The sequence below is a fragment of the Vigna radiata genome, chromosome 3 (genome assembly GCF_000741045.1).
Source record: "Vigna radiata var. radiata cultivar VC1973A chromosome 3, Vradiata_ver6, whole genome shotgun sequence".
Lineage (NCBI taxonomy): Eukaryota > Viridiplantae > Streptophyta > Magnoliopsida > Fabales > Fabaceae > Vigna > Vigna radiata.
Window position 1 is genome coordinate 8,549,447 of NC_028353.1, and position 506 is coordinate 8,549,952.

Consider the following 506-nt stretch of genomic DNA (forward strand, 5'->3'; position numbering starts at 1 on the left):
TTGGATGATGTATTTAGTTGTGCAAGAGTTGTTTTTGGAAGTGCAGATTTGTTTTAGAAATTATTTGGATTTGATTGTTTTAGAAATTTGGTAAAAAGAAAAGCCCATGGGCTAGCCCTGACCCATAAGGCTTTGGGGCTTTTTAGCCCTGTGGGCTTTTTCAATAAAATATTTTTTTGGCCCTGTGGGCTTTTTTGGCCCCAACCCACATGGGTTAGGGCCAAGACCTATGAAGTGGGCCAATTTGACAGCTCTACTCATATATAATCACAAACCAATAACATTAAAAATGGCTGAAAGCCAACAAAAAAACAAAGGATCATTTTCATTACACGAGTAAATGGTTCACAGCAGCAAAAGTTAAAGTGCTGAATACAAAAGTAAGGTTCATCCTCTATTACAAAAGCTTTGTGCAGTCCTAATACATAAAGAAATTGGATTTCTATGCTTGATCCTCATTGGTTAGCCTGGACGAGATCTTTCAAAACTGGAACCTGTCCTTTTAG